This window comes from Mustela erminea, chromosome 1 (genome assembly GCF_009829155.1).
Source record: "Mustela erminea isolate mMusErm1 chromosome 1, mMusErm1.Pri, whole genome shotgun sequence".
Classification (NCBI taxonomy): Eukaryota; Metazoa; Chordata; class Mammalia; order Carnivora; family Mustelidae; genus Mustela; species Mustela erminea.
The window spans coordinates 34,416,139-34,432,439 of NC_045614.1; the positions used below are offsets into that span (position 1 = coordinate 34,416,139).

The 16,301-nt window shown below is 52.2% G+C and overlaps 1 protein-coding gene across 1 annotated transcript in view; it reads right to left on the reverse strand.

Annotated features, from left to right (window-relative positions):
• LRIG1 (leucine rich repeats and immunoglobulin like domains 1) overlaps positions 1–16,301 on the reverse strand; it is a 110,352-nt gene that overhangs the window by 48,288 nt on the left and 45,763 nt on the right. The gene's annotated exons all lie outside the window — the stretch shown is intronic.

Here is a 16,301-nt window from a genome sequence, read left to right on the forward strand (position 1 = left end):
GATCTGACTGCACTTGGGGAGGGTTAAGGATATGTGCAGTAGGATTAAGGAGCCGGTCTTCTGACGGTCTTTCTTATCTCCCCCGAAGATGGTAAGACCTGCTGTAACGTCCAAATGACCTCCAGGCACTGTTCTGGGACGGCCTCCAGGACCCCTGCTCTGTACCCACGACCACACCATCCCCTTGCCCTGCCTGCCGTAGCTTCCTGCAGGAGCTCGGTTTCTTCCTTGAGACCAAGGCTTCAATGTCCTCCTTTGCTTCAGATTAAAAACAAAAACAAAAACAAAAAACTACCATCACAGATCCAGATGTAAGATGTAAACTACAAACTTAGAGACAACGCAGAAAACTCTGGGATCTAAAGCTAGGCAGAGTTCTTCGACTTGACACTAAAAGCCGAAACCAAAAAAAGGACAAATTAATACCCTGGACTTCATCAAAATTAGAAACATTTGCTTCGGGAAAGGTCCTGCTATGACAAAAGACAAGCTACAGGCCAGGAGAAAATACTTTCAAGCCACACATACAACAAAGATCCCCTATCTAGAATATTTATACACACACACACACACACACACACACACACACACACATTTTTTTTTAAAAGATTTTATTTATTTGAGAGACAGAGATCACAAGTAGGCAGAGAGGCAGGCAGAGGCAGAGAAAGAGTAGGAAGCAGGCTCCCTGCTGAGCAGAGAGCCTGATGCGTGGCTCAATCCCAGGACCCTGAGATCATGACCTGAGCTGAAGGCAGAGGCCCCAACCCACTGAGCCACCCAGGTGCCCCTAGAATATATTTTTTTTAAAACTCTGAAAACTCAACAATAAAAGCCAAAGTTTCCAATAAGGAAATGGGCACGAGACAGGACACTGCCAAACGCTGGCTGCAGGCAGAGAACCCAATGATTCACAGGCTGCTGGTGTGAACACAAGATGGTACAGTCACCTAGAAAAGGATGGCAGTTTCTCGGAGCACTGAATGCACCATTACCACACAAGGCAGCAACTCTACGGCACACGTTCACTCAAAACCTGCATTTGAATGCTCATGCCAGCTTTATTTTTAACAGCCCAATGAGGAAACAACCCAGACGTGCTTCAACAGGGGAATGGCTCGACAAGGTGCAGTACACCGGTATCACAGCGTACTATCACTACTCGGCAACAAACACAAGGCAGCTACTGACAGATCCACCAACCTAGATGGCTCTCCAGGGAATTAGGCAGTCCCAGAAGGTTACATGCTGTGTGAATCCACTCACTTCACATTCTTTAAATGGCATTTATAGGTATGAACAGCAAATGAGACATTGCCCAGGGTATGGGGGTAGAAGGCAAACAGGGAGGCTTGGAAAAGGCAAAATGAGGGCTCTCTCTGGAGAGGGAGGGTTCTATACCTTGATTGTATCAATGTCAGTATCCTAGTTGCAAAAGTTTTATAAAATGTTACTACTAGGGGAACTGGGTTAAGGGTATAAGAGAATCTTCCTATATTATTATTATTATTTTTTTTTTTTAACAACTGCATGTTGTAAAAAACAGTCACTACATTCCTTATGGAATCAGGTAGGGGCCCCGGCAGAATTCATGGTGTTACCAGCCGATCTGCTACCTCTTTTCGTCTCCAGCGGTTCCTCCAAACCAGCAGAAAGTACCTGGTAGGCCTCCGTTGTGAAAGCCACGCACCAAACGCAGCTGGGCACTGTGGGGTTTCTGAAATCCAGGGATAAGCATGAACTGCTTATTATTTTCCACTGTTGAAGAAAGGACAAAGGGGTATGGACTCCCAGTGAGAAGGGGGATGTTGATAAAGCCTGCTAGAAAACCAGTGTGGCCCCTGCCCGGTGCATCGGGAGTGCCTACTCCATCCAGTGTCTCCACTGCAGCCAAGCCCCAGGGCTGCCTGGCTAAGCAGCAGGGCTTGCTGGGCATCCACACCTAGACCCAGGGCAAATGTGCACCACACACAGGAGATTCCCGAAGCATCATCCCTGAAACACTAGCTTCGGAGGACTTCCATGAAACGCTTCTGGAACATCCGCACACGTCCTCCCCCGTGCAGACTCCTGAAGCAGGCCAGCCAAGGAAAGGTATCGACAAGAATTCCAATTAGCCTACCTTTCATTCCGCGCGACTCTGCATTTGCTAAATTTACATGATGGAACTCATCCCACACAACACATGCTGAAGGTGGTTCACTGGACCGTGCCCCACCCCCTTATTATTAAAGGCTCTGACATGTCCTGTAGCACAGAAAGCTGCTTATTATCTATAACTCTGCGATTTCGGAACTTTCTGACTCAGACAAGTAGTCAGGGTGGGCTGGATGGACCGGCCATGATTCTCCAGCTTCACTTTGAGGAGAAAGCCTTTCCCTCAGAACACCTGCTGGCCCCTCACAGGTGAGCAGACACGCGCGCACACACACACCAGGGTGGAGACAATTTCATATCTAGAAAGCAGCAAGATAAGGATTCCAACCTAGAGAAGGACCCACAGGACACACCCTCCTCCCCCTAAGGCACACTGCCTGCCAAGCAGAAGTTTCCTCTCCATCTTCTCCTCTGTTAACACTCGGCCTGGCTCGTCAACAAATCAGGAAAACCAAGTCCCACCTCCTGGCCGGAAAGAGCCATGCCCCTGAGGAGCCCCCAACAGACTACTTCTGTTATTACTTGTCCCAAGTTGGCCCCTTCATCTTGACGATCAATGTCTCGAGCTACCCAGTATCTTCCCCAGGGCCCACAATCCGTTATTCTTGGACGGACCTATTTAATGCATTTATTTATTCAGTCAAATGTGTGCGGGATGCTTATCGTGTACAGCTGCTAAAAAAAAAAGTATGATTTGACTGAAGTATCATTGTCCCCCTCTCCCCAACCCTCATACCAGAAACACACACACTGGAATTGAGGGAAAAAAACCACAGATGTGATGGGTGCACGGACAGAGGAGACACAATGGTGTGGGGGAGGCCGCTAGGCCAGGAGCAGCCATTTTAGACCCCGGTGCCAAGACAGGATCCAGAGATGTGGTCTAGGTGGGCCCCCACCTGACCCCTCCCGCTCCCGGTGCAGCTTTGTGCAAAGGTCAAGGCAGGAAGTGGCAAGAGGGAGGAAGAAATGGACGGCAGGACAAATGTGCAAGAGCCAAGACTCAATCTCCGAGGTGATGGGGAAGCCACCAAGGGATCCCTTCCTCATTTCCTCACCAAACACTGACTGCAGGCCAACCCGTAAGGCAGGTGGGTCCCTGGGTGGTCGGTGTGGAGCGGGGACTGGTGAGGCTGGAGCTCCCTGTGGGTCCCGAGGGGAGGGAATGGAGAAGGGAAGAGAAGGGCTGAGTGTGGGCACCTCTGGAGCCAAGGCCATGAGGAGCCCCCGGAGAGACAGGCTACAGGTCCGGGCTTTGGCAGTGGACACGAGGAGTTGGCGAGGGTGCTAACCCTCCCGTCATGTAAGCCGACTTTGCCACACAGTGTTCAGCAGATCCACTGAACTGAGCTCAGCACCATCTGAGCCTCTGCCAGGCACCCAGGGTCCCACAGGCAGACAGGAGAGGAAGCGGCCCTGTGCATTCCGGATGCTGGCTCAATGTGGCGAATAGAGCATCAGCCCTTTCCTTACAGATGAGGGAAGAGCAGCCCAAAAGAAGAGAGGGGATGTGTGGAAGACCCTGCAACAGGGTCTCAGGCAGAGTCAGGGCTGGAAGCCAAGTGGCTGGACACTGGTTCCTCTCTGAAGGGTACTGGTGCTGATGAGGGGGAGGCCATGTGCACCCGAAGAAAGGATGCTTCCTCCCCATCCCTCAACGCCAGGGGCCAGTACCCATCACAAGGCAGAATGGCGTGCATTCTGGGGTCAGGAGGTACGATGTGCTCGGTTGGGTGATGTCTGGTCAAGAGGCAGCGGCCTCTCCTGCCAGCAGACGAGTCACCCCAAACCACAACATCCAGCTGGAGGTGGTCAAAGAATGGCCCAAGGTTGTCTGCAAAAACGCCCACAAAGGAGATGCGGGATCCTCATGAACCTTCCTCTTCCAGAGGAGACCCAGGAGGCCACCAAGGCAGAGAGAAGATGAACCTTGACCTCACACAGGAAACCCATCTCATTATGTCCACAACGCACGGTACTCTGCTTTCCGAATCCATCTCCCCAGACAACGTACTCAATCTCTCAGGAGCTAGAGTGCTTTCTCCGGGGACGGGGTAAAGTGAAGACAGGTCCTGGACTCTAAAGCAGAACCACAGAACTGCTGGAGAAGTCCTGTTAACACACACCGGAGGACGCCGGAGAGGAGCAGAGCCAGCCTGGCCCTGGGAGGGGCGCTCGGGGGTGGGAAAGGCTGGATCCCGACTGCTGGCGAGGGCGGGAAGGGGGCCCCTGGGACTCCCAGAACCAAATAAAATTATGAGGCTGAAAAACTTCACTGTGTGTGCTGATAAACACTGTTTTGCTCCTTATATAAAAAAAAAAAAAAAAAGAACACAGCTAGTTTGGAACAAACACCACACTCTAAACAGTGTCGAGGAATCTTTCCCCCTCATTTCCAAAATTCTAGTTACTCTTTCTGACTTACGGAAGCGCCAGTTCCAAACACAGCCTCACAAATGCCGTCATCACCGATACTCAACGTCAGCGCTAGAATCCTGCTGGACCCTTACAGCTTTTGGTGGGATCAGAGGGGAACCCTCCCTTTCCACAGCTATTTACAGAGTTTCTTTTTTTTTTTAAGATTTTATTTATTTGACAGAGAGGTCACAAGTAGGAAGAGAGGCAGGCGGTGGGGAGGGGGAAGCAGGCTCCCTGCTGAGCAGAGAGCCCCATGTGGGGCTCGATCCCAGGACCCTGAGATCATGACCTGAGCCGAAGGCAGCGGCCCAACCCACTGAGCCACCCAGGCGCCCCAACAGAGTTTCTTTTTTAAAAGAAGAGCAAAGTATTACCTCGGGAATTAGGAAGAACAAGGTTTTGAAGAGACTGAAGTAAGTTTTGCCTATCATTTTACTGTGAAGAGGGTCCCCCACCCCCAACAGAACGGGACTTCTCTGACAGGTGGAACACAGGTGAGAGACAATCCAGTACACGCAGCCTTTCGGGGCAAACTGATGACCCAAATTAGGTGCAAATCTACAAATTCCTCGATCACCAGATGAGATGGGTACATCCAAGCAAACCCGAGTCCCGCCCCCACGCACCCCAAAGGCAGCGCGGTTTCCTAGTCATGATGTGGTTAACTTCACAGTGTCTTCCAATGAAATCCAACGGAAAGCCTCTAACGGGGACCCCCGAATCCTAAGCGCTAAGCGGAAGGTCAGCCTTAGCACTATCTCCCCTCCACCTGGAGCAGGAAAAGCAAAGCAAAGCAAAAGGGGGGGCACAAGGCAGGACACCAGGGGGCCTGGGTATCTTCAGGGACAGGGATGAGAGGGAAGGAGAGAGGGAAAACAATCACCCAGCATGGGATCATGAAAACTTGGGCTGCATATCGAAATGACCTGGGGAGCTTTAAAAACCCAGTGCCTGTGCCCAGGGCCACCCCAACCCCCGGCCCAGATATTTGATTTATTTGGCCTGGCATGGGGCCTGAGCCTCTAGGTGTTTTTGCTTTTTTGTGTGTGTGTGTGTTTTTTTTTTCCCCAGTTCATTCTGCCATGCAGCCAAAAATGAAAGCCCTGCTTCAGTATTTGCTTAGTGTTTGGGGGGCTTGCTACACCCACCCCAGACAAAGAAGCGAGCGAGGAGAGGAGAGAAGTCAAGGCTATTGCTGCACTCCAGAGCTCCTGCACCAGGAATTCGCCTAAGAGAGAGCTAAGGGCCTAGACACACACACAAATACGGGGTGGAGAACTTCAAGAGGTCACCAGCGAGTGACTGACCCATAATGGGTATCTCCAAGCGAGGTCTGTTTTCAGGGGATACAAAAAGCCTGTGCCCCAGTCAGCCACCAAAGCCCCCTCGGAACACAGCAGCAGAACCAGGCCAGCTCTGTCCATACCAGACGCCACTCAGTCTTAAAGGAGCGGCTCCCACTTGGCGCACACTCACTACGGAGCATGCACTGAACCGAGCCCCCGTGGTGTTCAGTGAATCCGCATAACCTGCCGTATCAGCAAGGCCCTCTGTAGGACCCAGCAAGTGAGGCCCAGAGAGCACAGGACGGGCGAGGATGAAGGCAGGCCTGCACGGAGATCCTGCCGATCCCGAGCCCTCTCCTTAAGCGCTCTGCAGAGCGAGCCCTCCCTGTGAAAGCTCGACAGGGCAGGGATGTAAGCTGGAAAGATCCTTCTGCAATGACCTTTTCCTCCAGCTGCCTGGGGAGGGAGCCTGGGTCTGTACGAGCTCATCGCCCAGCAGCCCTCTCAGGTCCCTCCCCAATCATAAAATGGTTCTTAGCCCCAGACACTCTCCATCCAACCAGCTGAGCAGGGACCACAGGCCTCAAGGGCAGCCACCCCATGGGTGCCATGCGGCTGCCTGCTGCCAGCCTTCACGCACACTTTTCTACATCCTGGTTGAAGGAGCTGGACAGAACGAACCACAATCTGGCACCTTTCTCTCGGCTGTTTGGGTTTGAAAGGCATCCAGGAAATGAGGAAACGGCGCAGGAATTCTGCTCGAGGGATGTCTTCAAGGGCAGGTCGCCACTCTCCGAGAAGCCACTGGCATGAATGCGCCCCGTGTCTGGCTCTGCAGAAACCTGGAGATGAACTGAGTTTCCCTCGAACCCAGCCCTCAGCTCAAAATGACTCGCCTGTGGGTGTGGTCAGGGGCTGAGGGGAGGATTCGGAGTACCCTGCGTCAGCTGACGACCATCACCCTGGGGCTGCCCGAAGAAGGTTCACGTGAAGGCAGTACTGCTGAGGCACGAGGCACACATGCCCTCGGCTCTGCGGCGGGAGAAAGCACTCACCTGCGTGCCGGAGCTGTCAGAGCCCTCCGGCCCCGGCCCCAGGCTTCCCCCACCTAACACACTTTGGTCTGTCAGCACTTGAGATGACAACACCCTCCCAGGCCACATACTTCTTTTTATACAATGAATATAAACCCCAAAGGTGGACAGCAAAGAAATCAAGACCCACCTCTGCCGCTTCCTGTGTGACCTCAGGTCTCTGGCCCTCTCTGTGCCTCAGGTGCCTCATCTGCAAAAGGGACTTAAAACAGACCCTATGCCCTCTCCTGGGACCACAGAGGCACTACAATGGAATGAGGCCCATGAAGGCATGTAGGGCAATGCCTTCCAACGTCAGGGAACCACGGACACTAACCCCTGCCACGTTTCATCTCCGAAGGAGGGAGACTGATTTAATTCTGGAGAGAGCGAGCTTAGGCGAGCTGGAGGAGAGGAAGAGTCTCATGGAGACTTGCTGCGAGCAGGGAGCCTAACACGGAGCCCGATCCCACAACCCTGAGATCATGATCTGAGCCGAAACCAAGAGAGGGATCACAACTGAGGAGCCACCCAGGCACCCCGAGACAGCTGATGTTTTGATCACTTCTGAACTACAAAGAAAAAGACATTTTATGTGACTTGATATGAGTAAACTCTTCTATCTTGAAGAACCCCTGCCTTTGAATAAGCAGGGTGACTCTCATATTCCCTAACACCCAACAACGACAGACCTTATCAAAGGAAGGCCCAGCATAAATGCAAACACATTTCTTCCACTTGGGCTATAAAAGCGGGAAATGGCTCCCAGGTGTGAGCAGACACAATGGGCCCTGCCTTCTTTGCAAGGTCATCTCACGGGTCAAAGTCGAGCCAGCCATTTTCGGATTAGGTGCACACGCTCCCGAGGCTTCCCCAGTGGTAAGGGGATTACGGAAGCCACCTGCAGGAAGTGGCCGAGGGGGAGGAGGGGGAGGAAGTGGTCCTGCTTGGAAGGAGACTGTTGATTCCGGCCCAGCTCCTTTTACACGGAGACTGAGCAGCCCACAAGACACTCCACCTCCAGGCTGGGGCTCCCAGAGCCCTGGAGGGCTTTCAGCACCCACGGCTGCAAGGAGAGGCACTTCCCTCCCAGAACGGCCACCCTCCACCAGCACCCCTGTGCTCCCTGGGTCTCGGACTCTATTTCAAGCTTACATGGTCACCGGAAGAAATGAGAAAGAGAGGAGGGGAGAGCCACACACACAACAAAAGCCAACTCTGAACCGCAGAACCTAAGCTACCGAGTTCCCAGAACAGACAGTGACCTCCGTGAGCACGCTCCTATTTCCCGGCGTCCCCTTGCTAGGCTCCCCAGACCCACAGCTGGTGTTCGCTTCACTTTCTCAGCAAATGACTTGCAGATGGACCGCTCATCTGGCTGCCTCACCACCCCCACTCACAAAGAGAGAAAAAAAGGAAAATGACAAGTCAGGACTATGTGATCTGGCAGGCTTGCCGTGGGGGCCCCTGTAGCTCCTTTCCCAGCAGAAGGCTCCCTGAGAGTCCGGGCAAGAAGCAGTGTGCACGACAGAACCCCTGGGACGTTTCTGGGACAGTGAGCTGCTGTCCTTGTAAACTGGGTGTTTCATTTTCTATTTTGAGGCTCACTGGTGGTATCCAGCGGCTGATGTAGCTGCTGTTCTAGGAACCAGGGGTCCTGCTCTGCCTTCCGAAAGAAGCTTGCTGGCTCTTCACAGCAGTCCGCCTGCTGACAAAGCAAAAAAAGGGGACGGGCCATGTCCTGTGAGTATGTCTCCAAGTACGCAAAATGTTGGTCCATGGTCAAGCATGGTGCTCCCTGTGACGCCTGTAACCCACTCACATGTAGGGGGAGAGAAAAGAGATCGGGGCTGGAAGGGGGGTGCTCGGCTAAAACGTCACCCCCTCTTACACCCTATCAGCGCCAGCAGTGAGGGATCCTGCAGACTGCCCCCCACCCTCGCCCGCATTATGATGACTATGATGGTCTGTTTCCCCATCTTTCTCTACAGCTAGCCTACGAGTTCCTTGGGGGCAGAGACCCCAGTCCACGGGGCATGTCTGGTGGCTTCACCTCATGGCAAGCCGTGGCAGCCCTGCACAGGAGCCCCTGGTCTCCACCCTGCACCCACCGCAGCCGCCTCCCCGTCCGTCCATCCCTTACTCGCGATCGCCAGGACCACAGCCTCCCAGCGGCAGAGGGCAAGGACACCAGCGGGTGAGTAAGCGGGTGGGCGGGCAGGGGAGGGCCCTGAGTTTTGATTCCGTTAGCGCAGGGGATGACTGCCCACATTTCAGACGCTTCCTTTCACCGGCACCTGGGACAAAGCAGCACCATTCCTGTTTTCGACAAGGGCAAAGATGTATCTGATCGCAGATGGCTGCTCAGCAGCAGGAAGGTGAGTGGTGGTAGAAGGCACGTCCCCGCACGGGCTCTTCCTGCTCAGGGAGGCCGGGCCGCACGCACAGCCGCTCATACCCACACATGGACGGATGCCGTAACAGGTGTCCTGCCAGGCCAGGCTGTTCGCTGGGCGCTCCCTGCCTCTGCAGTGACTGCGGAAGTTCTGCTGGGGAGACCTGCGTGACCACCAAGACGCAGCAAACGAAGCAGAGACAAACTGGTAACAGCCATGAGCCTCAAAGCCACAGCCAGTTCTGCTTCCCCCTACCCCCAGCACCTTCCTCAGAAGTAAATAACCCCACCAGGCTTTTGAGCCCCGCTGTCCCAAACGCCTATTGCCAAAATGGCAACATCAGGAATTCATCTTAAGTAATTTGCTGCCCTCCAAAAGCTAAGCGGCTTCGCAGGGACTCCACACCTGAGTCTTGGAGAGCCCGGCCCCCAACCCCATGTAAGCCCAGGCAGTGGTTCTCAAAGGTGGGTTTCCAGACCAGCAGTGGCACCCAACAACTTCGGAGCAAGGTAAATTCTTCAGCAGCACTCCAGACCTGCTGGATCAGAAACGGGCCAGGGCCTGGCCATCTGGGTCTCAGCAAGCCTTGCAGGTGACGCTGACCAGTGGCTCAGTTTGAGAATCACAGAGGTGATGGGAGAGCAACATCTCTCAAGGGAGTGGGTGGGCTGCTTCATCTAGGGCAAACATTCAGTTCACACCAACACCACTTTGGGCAGACAAGGCAGAACGTGGGCACGGCTCTGAAGACACAGGAGAAGAACCTCGGCCTCCTTTTTATCCACAATGTGCTGTTTTCTGACCAGGGTTGTACCTTCTGCTTAGCATGTGGGAAACAAACCGGCCACAGACTGCTCGACAACACGGCCATTCACTGAAATTCGACTTAGGGCTTTTTAAATACAACTTTGTTCAGTTTCTGCCTAAAGTGTCTCAGTCACTGTTAATTCCACACTCCTGAGAAGAAGGCCGTAAAATGCTGCCATCGGCCCAGATAGGGTTTCCCTGCACACCAACGCCAAAGCAGACTGGCCTTCCTTCACCAGCATGGATGGCTGCACGGGCTTCTCTGGGGCAGGACGCGTCTCTGAAGCAGAACGCGCCAAGGGCTACCGGAGTCCACGTTTTCTAAGAGACTGGATTAAGTCTACTCTTAGCCTCCTGATGTGTGGATGGGCTAGCGAATTCCTCTACAGGAAGGACGGAAGGACAGATGATCCTTTTACCTCTGGAAGAGCTGCCTCTCCCCCCCCAACACACACCTACAGCACCCCCCTCCTCACCCCTGCCCAGCTGCGTTCAATACACAAGGAGCTTCACCGCCCCGGTTGACGGCTCAAGGTTCCCAGATGAAGTATTATTTCATACTTCCGGGGATAAACACGGTGTGTTCAAAACAAAACAAAAACCAACACAGGTTTTACCATCAATTCTGAATTATGTCTGCAGATGATGACCTTCCTCCAGGTGAGGAAATAGGGAGCAAACTTGAAAGGCAGCTAAGAGAAAGGCAAGATGCCTTACCCCAACTCAGTAGGGACACTCACACACATACATACATACACACACACACACACACACACACACACACACACACACACACGCTTTTAGTAACCCCAGCGAGCTATTTATGACTCTGTGTACTTTCTCCTGCTCATTAACATCCTACCTCCGGTCCCCCAGATAAGTCAGCTTGAGTTCCGGGTCCCCTTCTCAGTGACTTCTGGGCCCTCTTAGAGATAAGCTCCTCCCCTCAGCCCTTAGGGGCCGTGGCCAAATCCTCCCTGACTCCCCTCTGAGGTCTGCTCTTTAATTACACCTTAATGTGAACCGATCTATGCTTTAATGAGCCTATAAAGAAGATTGATTGGGCCAGGGCTTTTCTAGAGGGCTCACCGGCAGGCAAAGGGAAAGTAAAGGACTGCTATTGATTCTGCGTCCCCAGAAGATACAGCCAAGAAGAGGGCTCCATCCTTCATAGCCTTGGGCTCCCTCAACCCCACCCAGGGCTCCTTCCAATTAACTGGCTCTGAGTGGGGTCACACACAGGACACTCGGTTGCTTTCCTTCCAGGTTTTTATTCTCCGGAAGTTACAATAAAGAAATGTTAAATACACCATCCCTTTTACTGAATCCATTTCTCTTTAGCCGAGAGGTCATAGCGAAACAGGTAACTGCGGACACGGACAACCACCTCCGGTATTTTTACTTAAATTAGTCTTAAGTCTTCCAAATACCTTTTTATTAACATGAGAGAAAAATAATTTTCTTCAAAAAAAATTTTCAGATTAGTGGTTGCCGGGAGTGTGTGGGGAAGAGGATGGGGGACGGGGTTGATTGGTTTGTTTTTTGAGGCAGCGATAATGTTCTGGAATTAAAAACTGACCACGGCTGCACAACGCGAATGGGCTAAAACCCGCGAACTGTCTACTCTAAAATGCTTCGAACAGCGAGTTTCATTATGCTGATTTTTATCTCAATTAAAAAATTACTTTTCAAGTGGCACCCGGTGGGCTCTGTCGGCGGAGCACATGACTCCTGATCTTGGGGTTGTGAGTTCGAGCCCCACACTGGTATAAAGATGACTTAAAATAAGATCTTTAGAACAAACAATTTTCAAAAAAGTTTTTTTTTCATGACTCAAAGTAAAAGATGTTTCAACGTGTTTTCAAACAAGACAGAAACCCGAGGGATTTTTTTTTTTTTAAGATTTATTTATTTATTTATTTGACAGACAGAGATCACAAGTAGATGGAGAGGCAGGCAGAGAGAGAGGGAAGCAGGCCCCCTGCTGAGCAGGGAGCCTGATGCGGGACTCGATCCCAGGACCCTGAGATCATGACCTGAGCCGAAGGCAGCGGCTTAACCCACTGAGCCACCCAGGCGCCCCAACCTGAGGGATTTCACAAGTAATTGTGTGCAAGGCATCTCTGCCAAGCTCTCCCACCTGATCTAGGCCAAAGGCAGTGGTCTTTCACTCAAAAGACAAGAAATGAGGTCTTTCACTCAAAAGACAAGGGATGGGGAAGCAACGAGGTTTAAAACACACACCAGCTGTGGTGCACCTGGCTGGCTCGGTTGGCGGGGTATGGGACTCTCAGTCTCAGGGTCGTGAGCTGGAGCCCCTGAGGACAGAGGTTACTTTAAAACACAAACACACACACACACACACACACACACACACACACACCCCACCCACCCACCCCTGAACTGGAAAAGAAGTTACCTGGACCGAGCCCAGGGCCGGATGGGAAACTTGTTACAGCTGACACGCATGAGACAAAAGCAAACGTCGATTTCACAGCAAGCGTTTTACTCCTAGGACTGAACAAAATCCAACCGTTTCCACTGTAACAGATCTTCTCCATGATACAAGTGCAGGAACACCCCAGGAAAAGCGGAAATTTTTCTTCACCAGAAATGTCACTTAGGCATCAGACAAAATTACTGTTGCCGTGGGAATTGTAACATGAGTTTCCTGGACTTCAAATTAAAAAGCACACACAAAACGGAAACATAAAAATCTACCGGCAGATTTCGCTCCCATTTAACAAAACTCTTGTTTTTTGTTTCTTGTTTTTCCTGAGAACTGTTCTATCAAATTAGTTTCCCCATTCCCCACCCCGGTTCTATTAAGAGCTTTCCTTACATTTCATGCTTTTTTGTTAGTAAGGACAAACGGCTTTGGCATTATCCTCGGGACGAAAATCTGCTCCCTGACGAATTCTTTAATTGAATTAGATTCCTTTAATCAGAAAGGATTAACCAATTGAAATTTTACTGAATGACTTCAGGTCCCAAAACTCTGCGAGAAAGTCTGTTCTCAAGTCCTGACAGTAAAGCCAGACAGAAAGCCCGCCACGTGGGCCCTCCCAACTGTGACCCCTGAGGAGGAGGGCTCTGATGCCCTGACGTCTGGGGCCTCAGAGCACCCTTGTGTGAGCAAGAAGCCAGGTGATGGATGGGGCCGTAGGACACTGGGAACCACGCACGGAGACGATGAGCTGATCTGCAGAGGCACACGCCAGTGCCGACAGGTGTCGGAGCTTCGGACCACAGAGCCACTACCTCAGTTGAAGCCAGTGTGCCCCACGGGTGCTCACAGCACAGCAGGGTCCGTCACTTCTCTGGTGCCCTCACTGTCCCTGTGCTCAATGTCCGGATCACAGAAGGAACATGAAACTGTCTCAGCCCCTCGCTCAGCTGATGACACAGAAGCTCCCTGTCCCAGGTCACGACATCAGAGCAGGATGCTTGCCTGGTCGGCCCCTCCCTCGAAGCCCCCACCTGGAAATGGGTCCCCAGAAAGTTGTGCTGGCTCCTCTACCTCAGCGGGCCTCAGCCAGCTAGACCCTTGACACATTTCACTTGTTCTCCTGATCCTCCGGCTGCCCACAATGGGAGAGTGAGACGCAAACACGAATCTGGGGATTAGGGTATGACACGGGACATGTACGGAGCTCGCCGACCTACTGTGGCTTCACATGCTGTGCTAGGGGCTTCCCAGATGTGACAGCACTGAAGCCCGGTGAGGACACTCTCGGAGGGCCCCTGGGCCCCAACCTCATAGGCACAGAAGGGACCTACTCCACATTTGTTGAACATAGGACATTTCTGAATTCAGTGGCTCTGAAAAGCCACAGACACACCAGCAGAACAAGCTCTTCGAAGCCTGACGGACGGGAATTACCCTGGGAACCGAGACGCTGAGCACTTCCCGGGCCGGCCTGGAAGGACAGGCCATCCCGCTGCCCACTGCTACTTTCGTCCCCATCCTTTGCACAGTCCCCTTGGGAAAATACAGAAAGGCAGGAAGGAGGAGAGAACTACCCACAATCCTGCTGCCCACATGTCACGCTGCTAACCTAATCTGCAGGGCTGCAGCCAGGGAGTCAGGCCTCTCAGAGCCAAGGAAGATCAACACCCTTCAGTTCCTGTGGTTTCGGAGAAATCACTGACCAAGTCCGATGGGGACCGGCATCAGGCCGGAGAGGTGCCTGCCGACACTAACCGGCATTTTCCAAACTCACTCAAAACCAGGAGGGAGCCTTTATTTCTCCTCCCTGCTTTACATAGTTTAACGCTGTCTAATTGGAATAGCAGGAACCAGGCCAACCGGCCCCACGGCTCCAGGCTCTTGGCCCAAGGAACAGAAATGTATTTTTAGTCAGCAGAGCAAGGCGTGATTCAAGTACGACAGGCCCCCAGGCCAAGCTGGGGGCCCTGCCCATCTCTGGCGCGGCCGGCTGGGAGTCACCTGCCGTGCTCGAGCACCCAGTGCATGGGGGCACATAAAGGAAAAGAGCACAGACACCGGCATCTGGGTCCAGTCTCAGTCCCACCTCTCCACTTGGCAACTTACAGGAACTCAGGGATGCTCGGTTTGCTGTTAGTGACACAAAGATGTTCTCTGTGTCCCTGGTTTCCTCCCTGAGGGAAGGCAGAGCTTCTCACCCTTGAACGAGTGCGCAGAGGGCCAAGGGACCTTCCTAAAGCAGCTTCTGATCCAGCGTGGCTGAGCTGAGGCCCGAGATTCTGCATTTCCAACGAGTCCAGTGCGGGTAGAAAACACTGTTAACCCAGGAACTATACTTTTAGTAACAAGAAGTTAAAAGCATCTTCTAGTGCTTTCCTCTATGAACATACAAGGGAGCATCACATCCTTAATTAGCCTCTGGTATGGGTAACTCATTTAATTTAGCAGCAGTTCAACACTTTCCAGATGCTGGATGCACAGGCAGATGGGTATAAAGACACAGTCGGACCCCTGCCTGCCCATCTTGGGACAAAAGGCCACAACCTTCATTCCAGCATTCCACAGAAACAAGGACTGCCTTCCAGATCCCGTGGCCCTACGGGTAAGATCATACTAGGGCCGCAGGGGCCATGTGACGGGCGGCCACAAGCCAGAAGCAGCAGCCACCATCTGTCAAACACCTCCCAGGTGTCTTGCATGCTGCCAGGCGTTTCCTATACTACAATGCACTTCTCTCGGACCTCTGGTTCACCTTTCCCATGTGTGAAGGACTAAAGAAACTCTGTAAATGAGGACAATGAGGTTTGGAGAGAGAAAGCTGTTTGTCCAGGACATGGAGCTGGGGCCATTATTCTAACTAACCCTTTGCTATTACAATACTGCAATGCCTTAAAAAGGGTTAAGCTTGACACCCCAACTCATAAGGACGGAGCACTTCCCCAGCACAGGGCCTGTTGCCAGCAAAAACCCAACACCTGCAAGCTACAAGAGCCATCACATGGATGACGTCTTCCCACCAGGTCCCTCTGCTCGGCCTGCCAAGCATCAGTGTCGAGAAAAGATACGTGCAGGGGAGCAAAGGAGCTCTAACACCAGCAGAATCAAAATCAAATAAAAATAGGGCTGGGGTGGAAAAAAGGAAATTTAGTGTGAAGAGAAAGGTGTTCTGCTGAGGCTGTCCACAGAAATGTGGTTGAGAAAACTGGTGGGACCCACAGCGGGTGCATCCAGAAAGACCTCTGTGCTGGGTTCAAACAAGTGACGCCCCCGTCCCCCACTGAGGGCTGAAGTGGGCATCACTCCTGAGCAAAAGCTCTGAGCGGTTCCGAGGAGAACACGTCTTCCCTTTATCCTCCCTTCCTTTTTCATTTAAGTCCCTTTATAGCCTTTTTCGTTTCCAGCGTGCTGTTGAACACTTGATCACATCAACAGATTCCTTACTTTTAGCTTGAGTTCAGAGGCCTGGGTTTTTTTTTTTTTAAGCTGTAAAAGTGTACTGGGTCCCATGATGAGGTTTGTGGCAGGGCCACAAACATGAGGTTGCTGTCTTATAATTCACATGGCTTCCTTTAACTCCAGTTCATTCACTCCAAGTTGCAATTTACCCAGTAGGACCAAGATACTTAGTAAGTCTATGTATCAATTAAGACCAATTTCCCCCAAAATCAGGTGAGGTGAGGCGAGTCTTCCAGGTTTTAACATAATAGCAAGCAAG